The sequence below is a fragment of the Pristiophorus japonicus genome, chromosome 5, assembly GCF_044704955.1.
Source record: "Pristiophorus japonicus isolate sPriJap1 chromosome 5, sPriJap1.hap1, whole genome shotgun sequence".
Lineage (NCBI taxonomy): Eukaryota > Metazoa > Chordata > Chondrichthyes > Pristiophoridae > Pristiophorus > Pristiophorus japonicus.
The window spans coordinates 121,754,713-121,781,675 of record NC_091981.1 but is presented as its reverse complement, the minus strand read 5'-3'; the positions used below and the strand labels follow the sequence as shown (position 1 = coordinate 121,781,675).

At 45.4% G+C, this 26,963-nt stretch overlaps 1 protein-coding gene across 15 annotated transcripts in view; it reads right to left on the bottom strand.

The window, feature by feature from the left end:
* The window catches only part of LOC139264436 (zinc finger protein 385D-like), a 1,282,821-nt gene that overhangs the window by 1,201,502 nt on the left and 54,356 nt on the right, over positions 1-26,963 (bottom strand). For 4 of the 15 annotated variants that reach the window (XM_070880907.1, XM_070880905.1, XM_070880906.1 and 1 more), the window contains one exon: positions 12,118-12,237. The exons of the other annotated variants lie outside the window; for them this stretch is intronic. The gene's annotated coding sequence lies outside the window, so the exon portion shown is untranslated. The remainder of the gene's footprint in view (positions 1-12,117; positions 12,238-26,963) is intronic. 15 annotated transcript variants of the gene reach the window in all.

Here is a 26,963-nt window from a genome sequence, read left to right as displayed (position 1 = left end):
TCTACAGTCACAAAGCCACCAACAAATCTAAAGCTGTGAGACCGAGTCAAAAAGCATGTTGATCAGAGCAGTTCAGTAAATTGTTATTGCTGAAATGAAAATCACTCACCAGAGTCCTGCCAACACAGAAATGCAAAGTGTTTTCACTGCCAGGAGCAAGGCCATATTTCAACAGCTTACAGAGCTAGATCTAAAGCAGGAAGTAAGAACCATTCTAATGGCAATGAAAATCATCAACAACAAAAGGGAGGAATTCACAATATTGAAGTGAACACACTTGATACTACAGTATCTCTGCCACTTGCGGGAACTCTAGCAGTCGTGAGAAAGGCTTCTGTATAAAATTTTTGATCAACAAGCAATATTTTGATATGTGTATTGACACAGTGGCGGAACTGCTCTATCATGAGTAAGGACACATATGAGAGTAAGTTTAATCAAGTGCCACTTGCAAAGAGTACCCTAGAGTTAAAAACCTAGAGACATGTGGACAAATGGAATGTACAGTTTAACACAATGGTTAGTCAGTAAAACTGTCTATTATTGTAGCGAGCTACAACAACAGGCCAACTGTCATGGGCAATGACTTGTTGAGAAAGTTAAAACTAAACTAGAAAAACATCTTCAGTGTTGATGCTTCAAAAAAGCAACTCGACACAGTTCAGAACAAGCATGTTCACAGACATGAGAGCATCACTGGTTATGATGTGCATATCCGCATAAAGTCCAACGCGAAGCCTGTCTATTGTAAGGCAAGGCCAGTCCCCTATGCATTGAAAAGTCAGGTGGAGGAAGAGCTAGTGAAGCTCAGAGAGAATGGAGTGCTAGGAAAAACTGACAAATGTAAGTGTGCTACCCCGATTGTGGTAATGCCCAAAGCAGGCAAAACTGTATGCCTGTGCAGTGACTACAAAATTATTATCAACCAAGCAGTTGATGATGAGCAGTACCCATTACCTACATCACAAGATTTGTATGCAGCATTCTCTAGGTCAAAGATTTTCTCCCAGCTTGACCTGTCATTTGCTTATGCTCAGCTGAATGTTGACAAAGAGTCAACAGTATTTTACCATCAACCCATACAAGGGACTGTACTCATACACATGATGTATCCCCCAAACGTCCTCCCCCAAAATCTTCCAGGCTACAATGGATAAGATTTTACAAGGAATTCCAAATTGCTTACACAGTCAAGATGATGCGCCCATTGCAACAAAAAGTGAGGAAGAAAATCTAGAAATGTTAGATATAGTGCTTCAAGATTGAATGCCCACAATGTCAAATTGAAAAGGAGCAAATGTGGTTTTGTGTGGCCCAAGGTTGTGTACCTTGGTCTAAAAGTTGATGAAAATGGTTTGCAATCAATGAAGAAAAAGATTGATGTTGTCATCAATGCTCCAAAGCCACAGAACGTGCTTGAGTTAAGATCTTTCCTTGGAATGGTCCAGTACTAACTACGCACGTTTCTTACCCGAGTTAGCGACCATGTTAGCTCATGAGTTCCTCAATTGGAAGTGGTCAAAAGCGCAACACAAAGCTTACGACACTTAAAAAAAAATTCATTGCATCGAGGCATCGCTGGCAAAGCCAGAATTTATTGCCCATCCCTAATTGTCCTTGAGAAGGTGGTGGTGACCCACCTTTTTAAACCACTGCAATCTGTGGGGTGTTTTCATAGCAGTTTGATACTGAATGGCTTGTTTGGTCATTTCAGAGGGCAGTAAAGAGTCAACCACTTTGCTGTGGGTCTGGGTACAGGCAGCAGATTTCCTTCCCTAAAGGACATTAGTGAACTTGATGGGTTTTTCCGAAAATCCAGTAGTTTCATGGTCACCATTACTGATACTAGCTTTTTATTCTGGATTTTTATTTAATTAACTGAATTTAAACTCCCAGCTGTTGTGGTAGGATTGGAAATCATGCCTCTGAATCGTTAGTCTAGGCCTCTGGATTACTAGTCCAGTATCATATCCACTATGCTACCATTCCCGTTATGAGAAGTCTCTCTAATGATGTTCTACTTGTGCACTACAACACAGAGCGTGAGCTTAAATTAACGTGTGATGCTTCCAGCTACAGTGTGGGAGCTGTCATAAGCCATGCAATGGATGACGGCCAAGAGAAACTAATCGCGCTCACATCAGGAACCCTCACAAAGAGCAAAATAAACTACACGCAAATTGGAAAGGAAACATTCGGCATAGTGTTTGGAATTAAGAAATTCCAACAGTTCCTGACCGGCAGAAAGTACACCCGAATAACCGCTCACAAACGGCTCCTAGCAATATTGGGGCCCAAATCTGCTATCCCTGCGATGGCCACATCAAGAATGCAACATTGGGCAGTGTTGTTGTCACAATATGATTACACAATTGAATACGCACTTCAAAGCAAAACGCAATCGCAGATGCCTTGTCCAGGTTGCCATATGAGGACTCATGTGTTGGGAGTGAAAATGTGATTTTCACACTAGGTGCAGTTGACAAAGACTTTCTGTGAATACAACTGAGATTGCATTTGAGACTCCAAAAGACTCAATACTGCAAAGAGTGTATAAAAAAACTTTGAATGGATGGACTGATCAGTGAATGGATACAGAATTGAAACCATTCCATAACCGTTGTAATGAATTGGCTTGTGAGCAAAGTTGCATCAAGAGGGGAAACAAAGTGTTGGTACCTATTTCTTTGAGAGATAGAATTCCTGTCAAACTTCATAGTGAACATCGAGGGATCATCAGTATGAAATCAATTGCAAGAAGCTTTGTTTAGTGGCCTGGATTGGACTGTGATCTTGAATCACTTGATCATGAACACGGACATGAGTTTGACTCAGTTCAGACTTCAGTAACTGAAGTATCAGGTTCAAACAAGTCTTGGATAGAAACAGGATCATCATTGAGTTCAGACCCAAAACAAAACAGCCTGGTGTAATGTCTGTAGCCCCACACTGTGGACACCTCTGTTACTGCAGCTAGTGCTGTTAATAAAGAGCAGGTCACCTGACCAGCAGGTCAGGGGTCACCGGAACCTGTAGCCATTTTACAGGCTGTGTGATGTGTGTGCTCTATAAGATATGACATTGGCGACGGGAATGGGATGTGATCGGATAATACAAAGCTGAAATTTTTGTTGGTGAAGGATTCAGTCAGCAAACAGAGAGACTTTGAGAGCTTCTCTGTTTTTGGAAACAGCTACAAATCTGAGGTAAATTAGGAGCACACCTGCTGAAACTGCCAGAGTCAAAATGGCTGCTCCTATGGGATATATAGGACATGTGGGGAAATTTTAACGCGACCGTGAAAGTTTCAGAGCGTATGTGGATCGGATAGAAATATTTTTCACTGCAAATAATATCAGCAAAATTCCCAGTATTGAAGACAATAAACGGGCGGTGTTGGAACGAAAAAGAGCTATATTCTTAAATGAGGCCGGCCCGAGTTGTATGAAACGCTGATAAATTTGCTTGTGCCTGACAAGCCAAAGGATACAACACTGAAATAGATTCTAGCTAAGCTAGAACAACATTACAGCCCCGTTCTGTTAGAAATTGCTGAAAGTTATTGTTTCGGAATGCGAAATCAGAAGGCCGAAGAAAATATCAGTGAGTACCTTGTAACTTTAAAAAAGCTATCTATTCACTGTAATTTCGGAGACTTTCAGAACCGAGCATTGCGAGATCGCTTTGTTTGTGGGAGGAAAAATGGTGCGATCAGAAGGAAGTTAATGACAACGCCTGACTTGACTTTTGATTTAGCTTCTCAGGCAGCTAGGTCGATGAGCATGGCCGACCAATATTCCCAAGAATTTCATATTAATTTCAGTCATCAGGCAACCGAGATGAACCGCCTGCAGGTTCAAAGTAAAAGGTGGTGGGGCCCAAAGTCTCAGAAACTGGAAATGGGAACAGAGCATTGACGTCCTGCTATCGGTGCCTGGGACAATACATTGCTCAAAGTTGTCCATATGTGAAGGCAGAGTATTTCGTCTGCAGGAAAACTGGCCATCTTGCAAAGGCATGCCAACTGAAGGTAAATCCCCAGAGACTACATAGCATGGAAGAACAACAACAGGACAAGGAGATGTTAGAGTTAAACGTCATCAGGAGCATGAGGTTAACGGACAGCGATTTGAAAAGTATCATAATCCACATAGATGTTGCAGGATTCAAGATAACCATGTAAATCGACACTGGTGCATCGGTGAGTGTAGTACTGGAGTTGCTATACCGCGACAAATTGCGGGATTTCCCAGTGGAGAAAGCCAAGATAGAGCTGCGAGGCTACTCGGGAGAGAACATTCCGGTGGTAGGTCATATCACCGTACCGGTGAAATACAAGGAACAAGTTCAGAGCTTGCCTCCAATAGTAGTGGCAGGAGACAAGCCTGCCTTTCTAGGAAGAAATTGGTTGGGATCACTGAAGCTGGATTGAAGTGAGATTTTTCGTGTTGAAATGAGATTTGTGTCAAAGGATGATATCATCAAGAATTATCCGAAGGAGTTCTGCGAAACGGGCAGTCCGATCCAAGGCTTCAAGGTGAGTGTCAGGGTACAGAAGGACGCTAGATCGGTTTACTGCAAGCCACGTTCTGTACCACATGCACTCAAGGAGAAAGTTGAGTAATAACTCAAAAAGACTAGAGACTGAGAACATTATTTTTAAGTTTTCTGTAACTGGTGTAAAGTCCTGTCCCCTCAGTACAGATTCACACGAGGCATATAGTGAAGTCAAGGTCACTCTGGACCTGTACCTTTATTTCACAGCTCTGGAATGCTGCACTTGCCGGAGACCTGTCCTTATATACCTGTCTCTTGCAAGTGCACCCCTGGTGGTAAGGTATGCTGGTGGTTACAGGTCATATCTTATTACAGTCATGTATAGCATGTTAGAATACACTTATATATAATAATGTAAGATACATGACATCACCCTCCCCCAAGGTCTTATTGTCTTTATAGGTTCAGTCTCTCAGGTGGTCTACGCTCTAGCGTGGAGCGTCTGAGTTGTGGTTCAGTTGTTTGCCTTGGTGTCTGTTTTTCTTTGGGTGTGGTTGCTGGTATCTTGCCTGGGCTGTCTGTTTCGATTGGTGTGATTGTTGTTGACTCACCTGGGCTGTCTGTTGGGATTGTCCTTTCCTCAGGTTGTTTCCTCTGTCTGCCCACCAGGTGTGGTGCGAGTTCCACATTGTAGTCTGCCTCTGGTTCCGCAGTGTTGTTGGTAAATCTGCTTTTGACTTGGTCTACATGCCTCCGACAGGTTTTGCCATTGTCCATTTGTACTACCAGCAGCCTGTTTCCTTCCTTGCCCATTACTGTCCCTGCAAGCCATTTGCGACCTCTACCACAGTTTAATACAAACACTTTGTCTCCTATCTCATTCCATCTCCCCCTCGAATTTCGGTCATGGTACTCAATCAACTTATGGCGCTTTGCCTCAACGATTTTGTGCATGTCTGGGAGGATTAATGAGAGCCTTGTTTTTAAAGTCCTTTTCATCAACAGTTGCGTGGGGGGGAATCCCAGTCAGTGAGTGCGGACGAGATCTGTATGCCAGCAGCAGTCGCAACAGGCGACCCTGCAGTGTGGGACCTTGGATTTTAAGCATGCCTTGTTTAATGATTTGCACTGCTCTCTCTGCTTGGCCGTTGGAGGCCGGCTTGAACGGTGCCGTCTTGACGTGATTTATGCCGTGGTCAATTATAAAGTCTTGGAATTCTGCGCTGGTGAAGCACAGACCATTGTCACTGACCAATATGACAGGGATACCGTGCGTTGCAAACATGGTTGCGAGGCTCTCCACAGTGGTGGAGGTTGTGCTCGAGTTTAAAATGGTGCATTCGATCCACTTTGAAAATGCATCGACAACTACGAGGAACATTTTGCCCATGAATGGGCCCGCATAGTCCACGTGCACCCGCGACCACAGTTTGGTAGGCCAGGGCCAGGGGCTCAGTGGAGCCTCCCTGGGGGCATTGCTGAGTTGGGCACAAATGGTGCACCTTCGGACGCAAAGCTCCAAGTCCGCGTCAATACCAGGCCACCAGACGTGGGATCTGGCTATGGACTTCATGAGAACGATCCCCGGATGCTTGTGGTGGAGCTCCCGGACAAATGCCTCTCTGCCTCGCAGAGGCATGACTACTCAGCTGCCCCACATCAGGCAGTCTGCTTGTAGTGATAGCTCATGCATGCGCCTGTGAAAGGGTTTTAATTCCTCGGGGTAGGCATAGCGAGCCTCTGCTCAGTCACCGGTTAGGACACCTTTTTACTAAGGATAACGTGGGGTCGCTGGCCGTCCAGGCTCTGATTTGGCGAGCCGTCATGGGCGAACCTGTGGATTCAAAGGCATTGATTGCCATGATTATCTCACAGTCCTGTTCGTCAGACCCTTCCGTGGTCGCCAGGGGTAGCCTGCTGAGCGCGTCGCCACAGTTGTCTATGCCTGGTCTGTGCCTTATGGTATAGTCGTAGGACGCCAGCATGAGTGCCCACCGTTGAATTCGCGCCGAGGCGTTGGCGTTTATTGCCTTGCTCTCAGATAAGAGGGACATGTGGGGCTTGAGGTCAGTTTCTAACGCGAACTTGGCCCCGAAAAGGTATTGGTGCATCTTTTTGACACCGTACACGTACGCGAGCGCCTCCTTCTCTACCGTTCTGAACCCGCGCTCTGCTCGCGAAAGTGACCTGGAGGCATAAGCTATGGGTTGTAATTTGCCCGCACTATTGACATGTTGCAAAACGCACCCGACCCCACAGACTGACGCATTGCATGTGCGAACTAGCTTTTTACCTGGGTCAAAGAAAGTCAAAACACTGTTGGAATACAGAAGGTTGCGTGCCTTATGAAGGCGCGCTCCTGGGCATCCCCCCAAAACCAATCGCACCCCTTCCTGAGTAGCACGTGGAGAGGCTCCAGCAGCATGCTTAAGTTCTGCATAAAGTTCCCAAAGTATATGAGTAGCCCGAGAAAGGCGCACAGTTCTGAGACATTCCGGGGCCTGGGTGCCAGGCGAATTGCTTCTGATTTGGACTCTGTTGGGCGGATTCCATCAGCGGCAATCCTTCTGCCCAAAAATTCAACCTCGGGTGCGAGAAACAGGCACTTGGATTTCTTGACTCGTAGGCCTACCCGATCCAACTGCTTTAGTACTTCCTCCAAATTATGGAGAGGGGAGTCGGTGTCCCTGCCCGTGATAAGTATGTCGTCTTGAAATACAACCGTCCCCTGGATGGACTTGAGCAGACTCTCCATGTTGCGCTGGAATATGGCAGCTGCCGACCTGATGCCGAATGGGCATCGATTGTACATGAAAAGGCCTCGATGTGTGTTGATGGTGGTGAGTAGCTTGGATTCCTCGGTCAATTCTTGCATCATATACGCAGATGTGAGGTCTAGTTTTGAGAAAAGTTTACCTCGAGCCAATGTGGCAAATAAGTCCTCCGCTCTGGGCAACGGGTACTGGTCCTGTAGGGAGACTCTGTTTATGGTAGATTTGTAGTCCCCACAGATTCATACGGATCCATCAGGCTTCATGACTGGGCTGATGGGACTTGCCCAGTCGCTAAATTCCACAGGTGATATAATGCCTTCCCGCAGAAGCCTGTCTCGTTCGTGTTCAATCTTTTCCCTCATCACATCGGGTACAGCTCTGGCCTTGTGATGGACCGGTCTAATATCCTATGTAATGTCGATTTTGACTTTGGCCCCTTTGAAAGTGCCTACACCTGGCTGAAAGAGATGTTCAAATCGCTTTATAACTGTTGAGCAGGAGGTCCGTTCCTCTGATGACATGGCATGGACATCATCCCATTTCCAGTTTAGTTTTGCCAGCCAGCTTCTCCCCAGCAGTGCTGGGGGGTCTCCGGGGACAATCCACAGGGCAAGTCATTTCACTGTTCCTTTGTGTGTGACAGAGAGCTTGGTGTTGCTGAGGACTGGTACGATTTCTTTGGTATAGGTCCTTAGTTTGGTGTTGACCCTTGTGAGTTTTGGTCTGTCTCTTTTATGCGGCCACAGTTGTTCAAATTGTTGAGCCCCCATGAGAGATTGACTCGCTCCCGTATCCAGCTCCATGTTGACAGATATCCCGTTGAGTAGGACCCTCATCATTATAGGAGGCGTCCTGTTGTAGGAGCAGCGGCCATTGATCGTGTTGACCCGCTGTACACCAGGTCCCGGGTACTGTCCCCACCATCTTCTGGTCCACTTTCCGACCCATCCGATTCGTATACCAGCCGAGCTGCCGTTGTAAAGTCCTGTCCCCTCAGTACAGATTCACACGAGGCATGTAGTGAAGTCAAGGTCACTCTGGACCTGCACCTTTATTTCACAGCTCTGGAATGCTGCACTTGCCTGAGACCTGTCCTTGTATACCTGTCTCTTGCAAGTGCACCCCTGGTGGTAAAGTATGCTGGTGGTTACAGGTCATATCTTATTACAGTCATGTATAGCATGTTAGGATACAGTTATATATAATAATGTAAGATACGTGACAATTGGGCTACACCCATTGTTGTTGTACCTAAGTCCGATGGTAAGGTAAGATTGTGTGGTGATTATAAAGTAACCGTAAACCAGTTTCTAGAGGGTAATGTCCCAAATACATTGCAAAATATAGATTTGTTCACAACACTGACAGGGTGTCAGATTTTCTCAAAGTTGGATCTTATGAATGCCTACTTACAGCTGCAACTAGATGAGGAGTCCAAATCATGCTTGACTATAAATATTCAGCTAGGCCTATATCAATTTAATAGTCTATCATTTGGAGTGTCTTCCACCCCTGCCATATTCCAAAGGGTAATGAACCAAATTTTGCAACTTATTGAAGGGGTAGTGTGTTATTTCGATGACATACTAATTTTAGCACCGTATTGGCAAATTCATTATAACATATTGAATACAGATGATCAGCTGTTCACAGTAATGCTGATGCTATGTCTAGAGTCCCCATCACAAGTTCCACCCAACAGGGAAGAGATGTTCTATTTTTCAAACATTGATGAACTGCCAGTCACAGCTGAAGAGATTGGGAGGGCAACCAAACGTGACCCAGTTATGTCAGAGGTGTACAATTATATTGCAAATGGATGGCCAAACCAGGTAACAGACAAAGATATTCATCCATTCTTCAAACGTAGGAATGAATTATCAGTTGATAAAGATTGTATCATATGGGGTGCAAGATTGGTTATACCAAATAAATTCAGGTCCAAATTATTAAGAGACCTCAATGACCAGCAACTGGGAATGTGCTTGACCAAGAGTTTTGCACGCAGTTACTTATGGTGGCCAGGTCTTGATAAAAATGCAGAGTACATTGTCAGTCAGTGTACGACATGTCAATCGGTAAGCAAGCAACCACCATCAGTACCATTACAGGCATGGAAATACCCTCCCAGGGTGTGGCAAAGGCTACATATTGATTTTGCTGAGCTAGCAACAATTGTTCATTGTGATTGATAGCCATTCAAAGTGGGTCGAGGTGTTTCCAATGTCGAAAGTAATAACAAGTAAAACATTAGACATTTTGCAAAGATTATTTTCTTTATTTGGCCTCCCAGAAGAAATTGTTTCGGATAATGGACCACAATTTCATTCAGAAGAATTTGTACAGTTCACGAGCAAAAAAGGTGTGAAACATACCAAGGTTCCACCGTACCATCCTGCTTCGAATGGTGCAGTAGAGCGCACTGTACAAATTGTAAAACGTGCCCTCATCAAATAAATGTTGGATCCAAATCCAAGGAAACGACAGTTGTCATTGGATCACAAATTGGCTAATTTACTAATAACGTATCGTAATACTCCTCACACAACTACTGGTAGAACACCAGTAGAGTTGTTGCTCAAACGACAGCCACGAACCAGATTTGTTAAAACCAAACTTGGCACAGTCCATAGAAGAGACACAATTAAGACAGAAAGCGAATCATGATAGAGGTAGAGTAAAAGAGAGAAGTGTGAAATTAAATCAGAAGGTGAGAGTGAAGAACCATCACCATAAATAGGTAAAGTGGTTACCAGGAAGAGTGGTGAAGATATGTGGTCCTTGCACATATTTGGTCAAGATGTTTGATAATGGACAGGTTAGGTTTGTTCACATTGATCATATTTTACCCACAGACATGGAAGTAGTTGAAGGTGAGATTGATTCCATTATTTCTGACTCATCCGATAATTTTGATACACCAGTAGCATATCCTACATCCAATGTACTGGAAACAAATCTAAGAGAAAGTCAGAATTTAAGTCTGAGTCCGAGTCAGGAAAACAAACAGTCTGAAGTTAGAGAGGGTTCAAACAGAAATGAAGTGCATCCTTTGAAGGAAAACTTCCCTCAGGATCAGCCGCGAATGAGTTTAAATTCGACACCATGTTTGGAAGGTTCTATTCGAGAGCAAAGGTATCCTCTTCGAAACAGAAAACAAGTGGTTAAGCTTGATTTGTAAATATGGAAAAATAAGTCCTCATCCTTTGTTATGTATAACCATGCAAGTTATGTATGATGATTGGTTGTTATAATAACTCTTCATTAAGGAGGGAGAAGTGTAATGTCTGTAGCTCCACACTGTGGATGCCTGTGTTACTGCAGCTACTGCTGTTAATAAAGAGCAGGTCACCTGACCAGCAGGTCAGGGCTCACCGGAACCTGCAGCCATTTTACGGGCTGTGTGATGTGTGTGCTCTCTAAGATATGACATCTGGAAATTGGTTCAACACCAAAACCTTCTGTAACAAAATCAGGATGGCACTGCAAACCTGTTATTAACCTGGATTTGTAGTTCATTTTTTTTTAAAGCCAGGAGTTTTTGTTAGGTGGCACATGTAATGCTGGGAAGTTGGGACCATAGTTTTGTTGTATTTGAGAGGGGAATACATACATTTTTTTAAAGGGGGAAAGCAGTGTAATGTAATGTCACATGGTTTGTCACATGGTTTGGCATGAGTATGCTCAGTTCACTCTGGCCTAATAAAGCCAGCACATGGACTAGCAACTTATTGTGCCTCTGTCCTTCATTTGTTCTATTCACACATATTACAGGGAGGAATTCTGGTCTAGTCCGGGTTTCCTTGAACATTGTGGAGATTTTTTTTCAACAGGATCCCCGATCAGAAGCCAGCTTGTCGGGTGGAGAATGCTGCAGAAGAGGTCGCAGCCCAGGAGCAGGTAGGTTTCCTGCTGCTGGAGTAGAGATCGCAAGCGGGGGTGGGGAATGGTGGTAATCACAGGGGTTCGGAGACAGATCAGGGGCAGAGATAGGCGGGGGGGGGGGGGGGTGGATTGGTGATCGTGGGGAGGTGTCTGATTGTGGGTGGGGGTAGGGGTTGTCGGTGATCATGGGAGCGGTCCAATGTTGGTGGGTGGGATCCGATCGCAGAGAGGGAAGCAGGTTTGCTTGGGGAGCCAGGTGAAGCACTCCTGTTCCTCCTGGCCCACAAGCAGTGCTGGAAAAGCAGTGCTTACTCTTCCACGTAGCAATCCTCGCTTCCCTTTAGCTGTCCGGTTTCCAAGGCGCAGGAAACCCGGCCAGCTAGGGTTAAGCCTGGAATTGAGATAAAATATGAGACACACAGCATCATTAAAATTTTTTAGTAAACAACACCTCCTGGGAGCGGGTTGGCTGCCTATCCCTCGTCTCACCTTCTTTAAAACTGGAAGGGTTGGATTAGGGTTTTAAAATTTTAACATTCCACCTCACCCACACCCACCTGTTTGTGGGGGGTTAAGATTCCCTCACAGTCTTTACAATCTAATCGTATGCCATCAGGAGCTCTACAATGCCAGGGATTGTAATAGTTGCCACAATATGTTGCAGTGAGAAGCCAAGACAGTGCAGTCTAACACTGATAGCCTATTTGCACACATCGTTACTTGAGAAGGCAGCTACAACTGTTTTTACCACAGTGTCTTCATGTCACAAGGTAGACAATCATGACTTCAAATCCAGAAAGCATATCATGAGTGTACATGTTCCTCCTATATTTCATCTGTAAATAGCTACATTACTTCATTAATAGAAAAATTAACAAACGTCACAAACATAATTGACACAATTCATAAATTTAACTCGAAAAACACAAATATTCTACTTTAAGATAATATAAATTATCACCTGGAATTTCCTTCGGGGGTGTTCCTGGTTGACCGGTGTAACTTTGGCGGAAAGACCGGATAGACAGGTTGACGGGTTTTGATCTTCCATCGAAGTTACAGCAGCTGATTGGGAGAACTCCTGTGGAAATTTCCAGCATGTGTCTTTCTTTAATTTCCAACTTGCATTACATGGAATGAAATTAGGTTGATCCTAAAATCTTCATTTAAGGACACTAAGCATACTGTATGACATAGCATGATAAGCAGTGCTGCTGCCAGTTTGTCCACTGCTAATTGAGGGAAGTTTTCTAAATCAGAGAAATAATGATCCATTTTTTAAACCAGCCACCCTTATGGCCTCTTGAGTGACGCTGCTAACTTAGTACCAATTACTGACAGTCTTGTGGACTCGTGCCCATTAGCAACTGGGTTGAGACTGTTTCCCAGCTCATTTGAGATCCTTATATCTGACAAACTGAAAATTTCTTCTCATTGTTATGAACTGGATTTAAACATAGATGCCAATTAGTCTTGTCAAAATCCACCACCTGTCGGCCAAACACAAAGCAGAACTGGATTCAGCCCAGGAAAAACCTGCAGCCTAAAATATCCAGCTTGTCAGTTGAAGAATAAAGTATAGCGATGAAGGGCAACATTGACTTCAAAAGATGGGCTGAAAAAAGAACTAAAAACATAGATTTACATGAGGCCCGGTAAACAGGGCCTTCCACCACACGAATGTACCGGATATATGGTTGTCTTCAGTAGTTTCCAGCGAGATCAAAAGTGAATGTCTGATGACAACATCTTCTTAATTATGAGGGAAAAAACTGACATTCACTTTCTCAAGAATTGCAAGTGCAAGTTTATCCTTAAAAAGCAGTACCTACTGGAGTCCTGTTGGAGGTGGAGAAGAAGAGGACAGATGAAACAATTATTCACCAGTTTCATGTAAAACTAAACTCAACCAGTAAGTTAAGCTTCTACTGGTCAAGTATGGATTTGAAACTGATCAGCGTAGTCTATCATATCAATTTAGTCCACAGTGCAATGCAGCACCATGCACATCTTTACATTTATCATAAGCTTCACCAGCTGAAACTCACTGCCATAAAAAAATCACTGCACTATGAAATACATCCATATGAATCTCAATTGCTGACAATCAAGATATTTAATGCACTATTAAGCCTGTAAATAATTTTAGCCTGTACAAGGTTATAAATGCAGTCTCTGAAATTACACTGTAGGATACGGGTTAATTCAAAATTCCTCCCTCTCTCCTATCTTAGTACAGTCATTTACCATTTATTTCAAACAGGTTAACGCATATGATAAAATAATGTAGAGAGGAATTTCAAATGATTATGTGAAGTATTTGTATGTTAATATTCCATGGTATAATTTCAGTACCTAAGAGAAAATCAAATTAACATGATTGCAGTGCCCTCTAATGGATTTGGTCAAATACTGCAAAGTACATCAAGGAAAAAATGTGTACATTCCCTATGGATTTGTACTGTGTGGCTGTGATTTTCTGTGAGAGTTGAACACTCATTTGATTGACCTTCAGAGCCATAAATCACAACAGCAAAAAAAAGCCATGTCGCGCATGCAAATTTTCAGTTGCAGTGTGCACAATCTAAGAATTCTCTTCAAGGTCACCTGACATTCCTGAAGGTTATCTTCCCCTACACACTAACAAGAGGAAGTTGTTGAATACTGTGGGGACCATTCTCACCTTCATTGCTTGGGCAGTAAACTAGCAGAGTGGATCACTCACCCATTACAGAACAATGGGTGGCCAATCCAGTTTAGCACCCAAGAGGTGAAGGTGAAAATGAACCCCATGTTTATTGTACAACTGAATGAGACCACACGATCCATAAGTGGTTGGCATTCCAAATGAGTCTGCAGATTTCTTCACCAAATTGAAAAAACATGCTGTACAACAATTATAATGTAAAATATATATGTATATTAAAAATAATTTCAGAATCATAAAATCATACAGCCTATCGTGTATGCACCGGCTCCATGAATGAGCTATCCAATTAGTACCGCTCCCCTGCTCTTTCCCCATAGCCCTGCAATTTATTTTCCTTGTCAAGTATATATCCAGTTCCCTTTTGAAAGTTACTATTGAATCTGCTTATGATCTCGTAGTCTCGAGCTGTGGGTGGAATGTGAAAGGCCAGAGCAGTGTGGAGTTTAGACTCAGCAGAAGTTCAGTTGAGGTACAGTTGGACAGGAGGTTCTTTTTCTACTTTTTTTCCAATAAATAATACTTGTATAAAATAGTATCCAGCTGCTGGATAACAACATAATTAGCTTCAAAGTAAGAATAGGAAAGGATAAGGACTCTGGGCTGCAAAAAGGCAAAATGCAGCAAGATAAAGTGGCTCTGGTCCAAATTAACTGGACCAGCAGTGGAAAATCTACAAATATGAGATGCAGAGTACAAATAAATATATTCATGAAGGGTAAAGTTCACAGGATAAGTGTCAGTTTGGCCGAGTGGTAGCACTTTTACTCTGAGTCAGAAGACTTGATCACGTAATCTAGGCTGATAGTTTGGTGCACTACTAAGGGAGTGTGGTATTGTTAAAGATGTTGGAGGTAAATTTCCATGCTGTTTACACCATTTTTCTGGGGTTTCCATGGCTCATCACGTCAGACGAGCAAGGGAACACACTCAATGTTTTGGATGGGATGTTATACCCGTCATCCTGTTTAGGTAAATGTAAAATAACCTATAGCAGTATTTGAAGAAAAGTAGGGGAGTTCCCAGTGTCCTGGTCAATATTTACCTTCTCAATAAAATGCTTATTTATTTCACTGCTGTTTGTGGGGCCTTACTTCGTACGAATTAGCTGCCAGGTTACCTACAAAACAACAATGGGGAAAAACGGTACCAGGCGCAGAGGTCTCGCCTCTCACGAGAAATTGGGATTACTGTCCCCAAAAGGAAGTGAAGCGCTAAATGAAGCGCTCAGGAACTTCTCTTGTAAATCTTTTCTGCATCCTCTCTAATGCCTTCACATCCTTCCTAAAGTGCGGTGCCCAGAATTGGATACAATACTCCAGTTGAGGCCGAACCAATGTTTTATAAAGGTTCATCATAACTTCCTTGCTTTGATACTCTATGACCGGGATTTTGCTCATGTCAGCCAGTCCGTGGCGGGCAATATCGGTGGCAGGTCCCAACCCTGCTGCTGGCTCTATCCCAATCTGTGAAATGATTTTTTCTTGACTGGGCTTGGTAAGCCTGCCCAGCATGTTTCCCGGCCAATTAAAGGAAGTGGGTCTGGTGATGTCATTTGATGATGCATCATCAGCCGGTTTCCTTAAAGGGACCATGGCCAAGTTTAATTTGACAGTTGTGCTGTCAGTGTTCTACAACAGTGAGGTGCTGCAAGTACTGACAATGACCGCACAAAGGCACAGGGCTGCTCCCAAGCTCTCCCATGACTCCCTCCATATGCTTATGGAGGGAGTCAAAGCACGCAGGGAGGTCCTCTTCCTTTCCCATGGGCGGAAGAGACATCCTCAGGAGATCAACACAGCCTGATTGCACATTGCACAGCAGGACACAAGCAGGGATGTGATCAGGAAGACGTGGCGCAAAATGTTTCAATGATCTCAGTAGATCATGTTCGTACAAAGCCACACTCAACCTCATCCTGCTGCGCCTCTCATCACATCCCCATCACTCTGTCTCCCCTACCCTATTCCTGCACAATCTTACTCACACCAACTTTCATTGGACCTCCACCCACCCCTCTCTATCTATATTATCACATCTACATCTCACTAGCTACCCTTCACATGCACCCTCAACCTAGTGCAATCATACCAACTAACAACACACAAGGGTCTTTTAGACAATGTTCACGTGAAGTTTCTGTTCATGTGGTGTCAAACATTGAAACCTTTATTTTCAATATTTTTCCTTCTTGGACAGATTTGTGTGCATCTTTGGTCGAGGCTTAGTGAGTGGCAGTGAATGGTGAGACGTAACGGTATGCCCCGCAATGGTGATGAGTGTGAAAGGAATGGCGTTGGCATTGTAGGGATGCTTTATGGTGCTGGTGTGGGGTGGTGCCAACCTGATGCATCGTGGGAATATGGTAGGTGAAGTAGCGATGACAGAAGCGATCTGTCAATTGTGGGAGAGGTAATGAGTTCAGTCTGGATGGAGAGTTGTGTAAAGACTTGCAGCATTCTGAATCTGTTGTGAAAATGCAGGAACAGCTTTTGGCTGAGGGAGCTTTTACTTTATATTTAAAGCTGTCAACTCATCAGCTGATCTAATGGCCACTGAACTCCCGTCTCAGCTTGACGGACGTGGTCCGTGGATCCCATGGGTGAGCTGTCAAATGCAAAAGCTAAACTGAAAATCATTCTTAAGTGGCTCTAAACAAGCCACTAATTACCTAAAATGAGTCACCCGCTGTTGCCTGTCGAATCTGCTCAGAGCCGACAGGCTCGACATCATGAAAGGCATGTGGGAGCGAGTTGATAGCAGGTTCCTGACCCGTTGTCAAAAATATTAAATTTCCCACCCGGCCTGCCTGCTCGTGGATCCCCTGGAAAATTTCAACTTGTGGCTCCATTTATCAAGCCCAGGATCCGTATGCTTTTCTAACCGCTTTCTCAACCTGCCCTGCCACCTTCAACGATTTGTGCACATATACCCCTAGGTCTTTCTGTTCATGCACCTCCTTTAGTTTATATTGCCTCTCCTCGTTCTTCCGACCAAAATGTAGCACTTTGCACTTTTCTGCATTAAATTTCTTCTGCCACCATTCCACCAGCCTATCTATGTATTCTTGAAGTCTAGTACTATTTTCCTCACTGTTCACTAGATGTCCAAGTTTTTTGCCATCTGCAAATTTTTAAATCATGCCCTGTACACCCAAATCCTGGGGCTAGAAACTCCATTTTGTTTGCATGCTTAACGCCCACTTAACACCCATTTTACCCCTGAAATGACGTATAACGCCCAGATATTGCTCATTTATCCACAAAATGGAAACTGACGGGCATTTTTAGGAAACTTATCGCTGAATATTACTTTCTTTCCCCATGTGCTTAACGCCGGGAAAAAATATTACCGCCCGCCCACTTTTGTTGGGCGGAATTATTAGAATGGGCGAAATCAACGCCCATAATATCACCCAGCGTTACTTTCCACACGGAATTAATGCCGAGATTCAATAATACCGCCCACAGTTTTTTGTCGTAAAGAGCACATTTGGCAAAACTAACGCCCAGGAGATCGCCCACCGTCACTTTCACCATCTCGCCCACAATGTTACTCGCCCAAAAAAACGGCCAGAAAAAGTGGAACTGTTCTGAACAAACGCCAACGGTGTGGTTACCATCTTTAAAATCGCAGGTCGCTTTATTCAAAAGGCTGCTTCAACTTTGGGAGAGATTGCATTGACTCTGGAGTTCTTCTCAGGTGAAGTGACCATCTCAACAGACATATTTTCTGACTCTGGACTATTGGGGGTTTACTCTAGGTGTATTTTACTGAGGAAATCATTGCTTCTGACCAATCGCTATTATACTTTCATTGCGTTGCGGCCAGCCATTTCTCAGCCTGCATCGATTAATACACAGATGCTGCAGAGTGCAGATGTGTGATGCACATCATTATGTCCCCAATTGAAGACGTGCAAGAATGAGGAGGAGGGCCAGACTATACACACCTCGCACTTACAAGGAAAAGAGGTCTTACCTCGACGTCTCTGATCACAACTGCCTTCGGAGACTGCGCTTCCACAAGGTGGTGATCAATGAAATATGTGAGCTGATCAGGCCACATATGCAGCCTGCCATCAGGACATCAGTGTCGGTCAAGGTCAAGGTCACTGTGCCATTGTCTTTCTACACATCCGGTTCCTTTCAGGCCTCAGCGGTCGAGATTTGCCCTCTCTCTCACCATGCAACCCATCACTGCATTAGACAGGTCAGGGAGGCCCTGTACAGGTGAAGGATGGACTTTATCAGCTTCCCCATGACCACGGAGGCTCAAACTGACAGGGCTGGAGCATTCTACCACATTCCATAAGTTCCCCAGGGTACAGGGAGCAATACAGTGCACTCACATCGCCATGCGGCCACCTTCTCAGGACCCGGAGCATTTTTGTAACAAAGGATTTCACTCCCTGAAGGTCCAACTAGTTGTCGACCACAACCAGATCATGGCAGTAAATGCCAAATGTCCGGGCACCTTCGATGAAGCTCACATCCTGCATGAGAGCGCTGTGTCTGACATCGTTAAGAGTTAGCCACAAGGACAATGCTGGATGCTTGGTGATAACCGATATGGCCGAGCCACCGGCTGATGATCCCCTGTGTGACACGCACACCGAGGCCGAGAAGCGATACAACCAGAGCCACAGAGACACATGAAATGTGGTCCAGAAAAAAATAACCGTGCTTAAGCAGCGCTTCAGATGTCTGGCCTACTCAGGAGGGGAGCTACAATACAAACCTGAGCAAGTAGGTAAATTTGTGGTTGTGTGCTCGATGCTGCACAACCTGGCTATCAGGAGGGGCCAAGAATTGCCTGAAGGGACTGATGCTCCACCTCAGGAGAGAGAGAAAGAGGACGACGAGGGGCTGGATGCTGACTTAGGGCCAGACAAGCAGGCTGGCTATGCAACCATGCCCACTGTCATATATGTGGACTTGTATTTACTCTGTACAGCCACCAGAGGGCTCATCTCCTGCAATCCCAAGGGATCCCATAATCCCTTGAGAGCACAGGTACTTTGAAGGCTTCACAGGTTGGAGAGGCACTCTGGAGACCTGCAATAAAAGACTAAGGTCAAACTTTACTTTGAGCTCACAGTGTTCAGTCTGACTCTTTCTCCATACACCACAACTGGCGACGAGATACAGATAGCGAACCCAAAGATGCAGAGAACAGTGGGCATCCTGGAGAAATTTTCGAAGGGAGATGATTGGGAAACTTTTGTGGAGCGACTCGACCAATACTTCGTGGCCAACAAGCTAGATGGGGAAGAGAGCGCTGCCAAACGAAGGGCGATCCTCCTCACTGTCTGTGGGGCGCCAACGTATATCCTCATGAAGAGTCTGCTCACTCCAGCGAAACCCACGGAGAAATCGTATGACGATTGGTGCACACTGGTCCGAGAGCATTTGAACCTAAAGGAAAGCGTTCTGATGGCGAGGTACTGGTTCTACACCTACAAAACGTCTGAAGGCCAGGAAGTGATGAGTTATGTCGCCGAGCTAAGACGCCTTGCAGGACATTGCAAATTTGAAGGACATTTGGAGCACATGCTCAGAGACTTTTCCGTACTTGGCATTGGCCACGAAACCATACTTCGCAAACTTTTGACTGTAGAGACCCCAACCTTGAGTAAGGCCATAGCGATAGCCCAGGCATTCATAGCCACCAGTGAGTGACAATACGAAGCAAATCTCTCAGCACACAAGTGCTGCTACAAGTACTGTGAACAAAGTGGTGTTGTTTTCGAATCGTAATGTACAGGGCAGATCACACATACCTGTAGCTGCATGTCCGCAGATGTCTCAGAGTCCACCATCAAGAGTGATGAATGCAAGGCCATTAACACCTTGTTGGCGCTGCGGAGGTGATCATCGTTTCCATTCATGCCGATACAAAGGATATGTTTGCAAGGGCTGTGGAACAATGGGACACCTCCAACGAGTGTGCAGGAGAGCTGCTAAGCCTGTTAAACCTGCAAACCACCATGTTGCAGAGGAGGATCATGATGAAACAGAGCCTCAGATAGAGGAGGCAGAGGTACATGGGATACACACATTCACCACAAATTGTCCCCCGATAATGCTGAATGTTGAACTAAATGCACTCCCGGTGTCAATGGAGCAGGACACGGGTGCAAGCCAGTCCATCATGGGCAAAAAGACTTTCGAAAGGTTGTGGTGCAACAAGGCCTCAAGGCCAGTCTTAACTCCAATTCACACGAAACTAAGAACTTACACGAAAGAACTGCTACCGTAAAGGTCTCCTACGATGGAGCGGTGCACAAGCTATTTCTCTGGGTGGTACCGGGCGATGGACCCACGCTACTCGGCAGGAGCTGGCTGGAAAAGATACGCTGGAACTGGGACGACATCCGAACGCTATCGCCCACTGACGACACTTCGTGTGCCCAGGTCTTAAAAAAATTTCCTTCACTGATGGAACCACGCATCGGGAAATTCCAAGGAGATCCAGCAAATTCTGGGGGCCCGACCCATCCATCACAAGGCGAGAGCAGTACCGTACATGATGAGAGAAAGGATAGAGATCGAGCTAGACCTGCTACAAAGAGAGGGCATCATTTCACCGATCGAGTTCAGCGAGTGGGCCAGTCCCATTGTCCCAGTCCTCAAGGGAGACGGCACCGTCAGAATCTGTGGCAATTACAAAGTAACTATCAATCGTTTTTCCCTGCAGGACCAACACCTACTATCAAAAGCCGACGACCTCTTTGCAAAGCTGGCGGGAGGAAAGACGTTCACGAAGTTGGATCTGACTTCAGCCTACATGACGCAGGAACTGGAGGAATCATCGAAGACCCTCACCTGCATCAACACGCACAAAGGTCTTTTTGTTTATAACAGATGCCCGTTTGGAATCCGATCAGCGATGGCGATATTCAGAGAAACATGGAAAGTTTATTGAAGTCGGTCCGCACACCGTGGTCTTCCAGGACGACAGTTTGGTCACAGGTTGGAACACAGTCAAGTACCTGCAGAACCTGGAGGAGGTTCTTAGTCGACTCAACCGCATGGGGCTCAGGTTAAAATGCTCAAAGTGCGTTTTCCTGGCGCCTGAAGTGGAGTTCCTGGGAAGGAGGATTGCGGCGGACGGCATCAGGCCCACCAACGCGAAGACGGAGGCAATCGAGAACACACCGAAGCCACAGAACGTGACGGAGCTGCGGTCGTTTCTGGGACTCTTGAACTACTTTGGTAACTTCTTACCGGGTCTCAGCACACTGCTAGAACCACTACATGTCTTACTACGAAAAGGGGACGAACGGGTTTGGGGCAAAAGCCAAGAAAATGCCTTTGTAAAAGCGAGAAAATTGTTATGCTCAAACAAATTGTTTGTGTTGTATGATCCTTGTAAGCGTTTGGTACTAGCATGTGATGCATCGTCATACAGTGTCGTCGGGTGTATATTGCAAAAAGCTAATGATTTCGCGAAAGTGCAACCGGTTGCTTATGCATCCAGGAGTCTGTCTAAGGCCAAGAGAGCCTACAGCATGATTGAAAAAGAAGCGTTAGCATGTGTCTATGGGGCAAAGAAAATGCATCAAAACTGTTTGGGCTAAAATTCGAATTGAAAATTGACCATAAGCCACTTATATCCCTGTTTTCCGAGAGTAAAGGAATAAATACCAACGCATCGGCTCGCATCCAGAACTGCAAGACTCTTACATGAGCAGCTGATATCTGAACGATTTGACTGAATGAACGTTGATGTGAGTGACAACGCTGACACACTGCTGTGTGTGTAGCAGCTCAGACATCAATGGTGTCCATTATCTTAGTGCCAGTTAAAGTTTCTGTTGATTGAAGTTAAGTTGTATTTAACCCTTTCATGTTAAGGAATCACCAGTGTGTAATAGTTCAACTATCTGAGACAATGCGCAACAAGGTTATGTTCAATAAAAAAAAATGTATACCAACATTTGTCTGAAATAATAAGTATCACAGGATAATGACACTCAGCTCCTGCCCACACCCCACTTTTTCCACCATTGACATCAACCAAATGTTCAACATGTCCAGCAACACAGAATACAAAGGCAAAGCAGGAGCGTGGTCCCCAGCCCCCATACATTACAGCAAATTGCATACACCCAGATGGAGATATAACAAAGCCATCACCTGCGGATGTGCACCTCACTTTGCTTCCCCTCTGCTTCTTCTCCCCACCTCTACCCCTTCCCCTCCTCGCTCCACGGCGCCTGGCCAAAGAGCTCCTCAGGCGGTGCCTCATTGCGGGGGGATGAAGGCAGAGGCGTTCGTTGCACTGGTACAAGAGCGAAGGGTGCCAAGGTGGAAACATTCTCTGATGCAGAAGCAGGATCGTAGTCCTTGCTCTCATCTGTTGTTGGCAGTGGTGGTGCGGAACCTAGGAGTGGAGTGCCACTCTCTGGGAGCACTGGGAGGCCTGTGCTAGCAGTGTTCCTGGCCTTTGCATCCAGGGCCTCAGTCATCCGCGGAATGCACTCAGTCATGGTGGCCAGCTGTCGGGATATGCCGAGGTGGTCTCGTCGGCGACCAACGAGGTTCGTGAGGGCAACCAATGCCGCAAATGATGGAACAACCTTGTGGGATCCGCAAGAGTAAGTATTACATTGATTTACATGTACTTAAGTATTTATATAATTTGATTTGTAACAGTCATGAGTGACTATCATCAGATGTGAGGTCTTAAACTTTTACCGGGAATATTGTAGTCAAAGCCTGCGGTCACAGTGCACGTCTTTAGGTAAAGAATGATAATTATCAAAATAATCATGATTACATCTGTCGGTTATGTGTTGTATCAGTCTCTGTGACAGCACCTAGCAATGATATCATGCAATGATCTCATGCCTTATCGTCCTGTTACCTTTTACAGAAGAAGCTATCGACATGAGTTTCATGCAGAGGCAGACGGGTGTGGGCCACCAGCTCCCAGCGACATCACAGAGATGGAGAAGTGGGTGCTCGCACTCGTGGGGAAGCACACCCGGACAGCCACGGATGCATCTGCAGACCCTGAAGTGATGCCACGTGAGTAAAGCTTACACCATTATGTAATGTAAAGTTAATAGATGCCACACCCACTCATATCTAACCAGTCATATATGATAGATGATTTCTGAAATTGTCATAAAAATAATGCTGGCCTAATGAAAATCATTGCAATGCTAATGTGTTGATGGTCATGAAATGTGATGTCTGTGATAATTTTGAGAGCGGTGATGCTTTTGTTGTGCATATACTGTGTGTGTCGCTCGACTCACCTTGTGACCCTAGCACCCTCTTTTCCTCTATTAACCTCATTTGTGTTTTGCAGCTCAGCCAGCAGCTTGGCCCCAGGCAAGGCCACAGAGGCCAGAAGGTGGGGGCGCGGGGTCTGACTCTCCGGACGATCCTACATCTGGTGTTGAGGAGCTCCGATTCTTGCCCATCAATCTGCTGGGTTTGTTCTCTATGGATGAGAGTGCGAACTTCGAGGAAATTATATTGCTACGCTCCAGAAGCCATTCCACCACAAGGCCATCTAGTATTCCTCCGGTCATTCCCGCCTCCACTCTGGAGGTACCAGCCGCAAGCACCTCGCCACAGGGCACCTCATTTGTCTCCAGGATGGCGCCAACCCCGCGGAGGCCTCGTGGGCGCAGCAGGTCTGTTCCACGAGCGCCACATGACAGCAGAGAGATGGTACAGTTGTCCAGGAGGACTGTAGACATTGGTGACTGGCTCATCGAAGCATTGGCGGGCATATCTTCTGGTAGGCCTTTGTGTTAAATCACCCCAGCGTGACTCGACCTCCTGCAGGAGGGAAGCATTTACCTTGTCCGAGAACCTCCTGGCTCTTTTGCGCCCTTCAATGTGCTCCCCTCCCACCTCACTGCTCTCTCCAGCATCAGTCTCCACAGCGTGCTGTGATGCCTCCTCCTCTCCCTCCATTATGAGCCAAATTCGGGCAAATATGTGGCTGGTAACAGCTAATTTTTCTTTCCCTACTTGCTGTGAAGCTCTAAAGTCTCCCTCCTTCCTCCCAAAGCAGCCACACTACACCTTCTGTCCCTCTGCCCTCCCTCTCTCTCTGTCTCCTCTTCTGCGCATGTCATGATGACCCTTGATCTCCTGAATCGTGGGAATCGAGCATTGCCATGCCATTGCTAAGGACGGTCACACTTTGTGGCAGAAGGTCAAAAAAATGTAATGGTATCGCCCATTTCATATCGCTCACGGTAACGCCCATTTTCAAAAATGGAGATTAGGTGCTTTGAGAATTGGCGAGAAGCCGGCGATCTGAAAATCCTTTTTTACTGCCCACGTCGGAAATAACGCCCATTTTTGGGTGATAAGCACAAAAGTGGAAAATCTAGCCCCAAGTGATTAATGTCCCAGAAAATCCGGCCTCCCGGGTCCGTAGTGTGTGCGGACCCGGGAAGGCACCGCATGCGCTGAAAACCGGCTTTTCTGATCTGTCAAGCTGGAGCTTGACAAATCCAATGCATCTCCACATCCAGGACGTTCACATGGGTAAGATTGCGATATTTACCCACGCGCAGTCAGTGGAGGCCTCAGGACCAGGATCTTGTGTAGGCGCAACAGGAACAGGTAGGTGCGCATCTTTTTTTTAAACCTTTTTACCTGATCGCCCATGGGAAGCAGCCGACCAGGATTTCTGGGCCATTATATACAAGAAAAGCAGTGGTCCTCATACCGATCCCTGGGGAACACCACTGTTTACCTTCCTCCAGTCCGAAAAACAACCATTCACTGCTACTCTCTGTTTCCTGTCACTTAGCTAATTTCGTATCCATGCTGCCACTGTCCCTTTTATTCCATGGGTTTCAACTTTTCTGGCAAGACTATTATGTGACACTTTATCAAAGGTCTTTTGGAGGTCCATGTGCACCACATCAACCACATTGCCCTCATCAACCCTCTCTGTTATCTCATCAAAAAACTCAAGTCAAGTTAATTTAACAAATCTGTCCTGACTTTCCTTAATTAATCCACACTTGTCCAAGTAAATCTTAATTTTGTCCCAGATTATCGTTTCTAAAAGCTTCCCCAGTACCAAGGCTAAATTGACTGGTCTGTAGTTGTGGGATATCCTTACACCCTTTTTTGAACAATGATAGAAGAAGAAATAATATCAGCATGGATAGAAAGTTGGTTGATGAACAGTGAGCAGAGTAAATGGGTGTTGTTTGGATTGGAGAAAATTTGGAAGTGTTGCAACCAGAGGTCAGTGCCGTGTGCACTTTTGTTCACTATAAATATACATATGTGTATATATAAATATATATACATATCGATGATTTAGGTTACTCACACAAAAGTAGGAGGTTTGGGAAATAGTGAGAACTGTAAATGACCAGGAAGACAGAAAAGTTTGCACAATGAGTGGATAGATGGCAGTTGCATTTTAACATAAAATAAGTACGTTAATACATTTTGGTAGAAAAGGCAAGGAGTGGGATTATACGCTTGTAAGAGATCCTTGTTGTGAACCCATATATAAGTAGGATTAGGATTTGATTTAATCGCATATGATTAAAGTTTTTGGTTTCTTTTTATTGAATGAAATGGTTAAAGTTGTTCATTCCCAGGATGCTTTAGGGTTTGATGAGTCTGGGTACTATTTATGCTGGCACTGTGGGTGGAATTTTAACCCCAACCAAAACACGGGTGAGTTGGGGTCAAGTGGGAGTTTAAAGTGTTAAAAATCTGAATCCCGATCCCAACCTGCCTCCAACCTGACTACCTCTGGTTTTAACAGAGGCGAGATATGGGAGTGGGTAGAAAACCCGCTCCCAGAAGGTGGATTAACACTTTAAATACGTTAATTAGGTTGGAAGCCTTGGATTTAAACTTCTGTGCAGGTTGAACTGTAGCCGGACAGGGTTTCCGGGCATGAGCATTCCTGACAGCTGCAGCGAGACGAAAAAAGCTTCGAGGCGCAATCCTTGTGAGCCAGGAGGAACAGGAGTGCTTTCTCCTGGTCCTGGAAGCTCCGCTATCATTGACCACCTCCCCCCTGTCATGTATCCAGACATGTTTACTGCTTGTACTATTATATATGATGTGCCACCAGAGGACACTACTATGTGAAACTTGTACAACAGCTGTATGGTCACTAAGTTTGTGCAACCAGAGGGCACTGCAATGGGAGACTTGTAGGTTACCTGTACAGGTGTGCCAGGCCTAGTATAAAAGGCAGGCCACCATGTATGATGATCACTCTGGAGTTATATTAAATGGACTAAGGTTACTAAAGTTCAAGTTCAATACATTGCCTCATGGAGTCATTATCAAAGCATCTAAAGACATAACAATTGGCGACGAGATTACAGACTTTCATGCAAAAATGGCTAACTTTGGTACGTTGCCGATGGTGATAATTGGGACGCCTTTGCGGAAAGGCTCGACCATTTCTTCACAGCAAACGACCTGGCAGGCGATATTCCAGCCACACTGGCTGATAAGCGCAGAGCTATCCTGCTAACCAATTGTGGGCCCACCATCTATGGCCTCGTCAGGGACTTGCTGGCACCAGCGAAGACAACAACCAAGACGTATGAGGAGCTTATAACGCTGATACAAGAAAAACTCAAACCCAAAGAGAGCATTCTCACAGCCAGACACCAGTTTTATACCCACCGACGGCCCGAAGGCCAGGAAATCGCGAAATATGCTGCAGGCCTCAGGAGACTGGCGGCACCGTGTGATTTCAGCGAACACCTCGCCAAAGCACTGCGGGATATCTTTGTCATCGGAATTGGCCACGAGGGCCTTCTTCACAGGCTATTATCTGTGGATACCACAATCACACTGCAGAAGGCCATCTCCGTGAGCCAGGCATTCATGACCTCGACCTGCAGCTCTAGGCGGATGACTCATCCTCAGGACTCAAACCCGGCAAGTACTGTGCACAGACTGGCGCCTTTTAGAGGTTGGACTGTAGAACGTGAATCTCCTCAGGGGAGAGAGAACAGGCCTCCGAGTCCCTTAACTCAGAGTCCACCGAGGGGGGCTAATCGAGTAGCACCATGCTGGCATTGCAGAGAGAATCACAGGGCTCACCAGTGCCGTTTTAAGGACTATATGTGT